The sequence below is a fragment of the Morone saxatilis genome, unplaced genomic scaffold (genome assembly GCF_004916995.1).
Source record: "Morone saxatilis isolate NCDOM2014 unplaced genomic scaffold, NCSU_SB_2.0 Contig8, whole genome shotgun sequence".
Taxonomy (NCBI): Eukaryota; Metazoa; Chordata; class Actinopteri; family Moronidae; genus Morone; species Morone saxatilis.
Window position 1 is genome coordinate 9,909,430 of NW_023340257.1, and position 1,487 is coordinate 9,910,916.

Here is a 1,487-nt window from a genome sequence, read left to right on the forward strand (position 1 = left end):
GACATCATTAGGAGAGTCAGTATGTTGGACTCTCTTCATGATGTCAAGGACTTCCTGTCCATGTCCCACTGTGGCCTATGGTGATGGCCTCTCTACCTCCTCATCATGTAACTCACATCTTTTGACTGGCATGTCCACCGAGTACGTCTCGTCACAGTCATGGCCTTAGAGAGGTTTTTCAGTGATGAGAACCTCAGCGAGAAGGAATCTCATTATTTTCAGTGGATGGGACCTGCGGTTGGATGTTCCACACAGCGCTGAGGGTAAATTATGGTTGCAACCCTTGAAACATCTCCTGCCAGAAGTTAACAATATCTCGGATTTTTAACAAAGGAGTGCTGCAGTGATTGTGGGCCTCTAGTGCGCAGCAACAGTACCTGCTATGAGCTGAGTTTTTATCATAAAACAGATGCTCCAGTGCCCATTTTTAATTGGTTATCATGTTAAAAATTGGTGTACAATATCTAAATGAACACTTACATTTGACCATAGAGTTTTAATTGTAAGTACTCTAATTTAATATTATTGCACTTAGAATTAACCCCTCATATAACTGCTGGAACTTGCCTGACTGAAATATACATTCTATCTAAATTGTGCACACTTGCCTGATGGGACAATAGACCTTTTTCACAGCAGGGTAACAGCTGTTACCAATGACACTAATAAAGGTTCTGTTCCATTCAGGTCAAACAGAGTGAGGGCGCTGCTATTGTGCATGTTTGGCTCACTGGAAAGGCTCTGCTATTCTAAATGGAATGTGGCCTTAATTAGTATCATTGGTAACACCTGTGTTTGCCTTACTATTTCATGTGAAAATGGCTGCTGTGAAAAATGGAATTTTGGCACGTCATTGCCAGAAAAGCATAGGTGTTATTAATAGCACTGAGAATATTTCATTTAGGGGAGTTGGGGGCCTGGTATTGTGCTCGCTGGCATGGCTTTCAGGGACACTAATGGAACTGGGCCATTGCTAACAGAGTTTGTCTTGCCTGTGTTTTTTCTGCTATGATAAGTCAAAATCTATTGAATAGAGTGGAGCTCTTGTTCATTTTATAAGCAGCTCTGTCCATTTACCTGTTTATGACCATTTTTAGTTTGCACATTAAAAAAACTGCAGCGGAAATGCTGGAAATTTGAAAGAAAAAAAAAGTTAAAAAGGTGGTGAAGTCCACTGTTAATAATTCCATGACCCATGATGCACATTCATTTGCATTTCATTTTGCTGATGTGGTGTGGAAATGTGGTTAAAACTTTGGATGGACAAATCAGAATGTCTGCTGTGAAAAAGGTTGAGTGAAGGATTTCCACTTCCACTTCTTAGGGCTGTGTGACCATATAAAATATATAACTGACTGACATCTCTCTCACATACCTGCTGCACCTTTGAAGGTGTGACACCCTCATCATTTTTATTGGTACGTTGACTTTGATGGCCTTACTTACTTTCCAGCATACTAAAGTGTAATTAACCAGAATAACTGAAA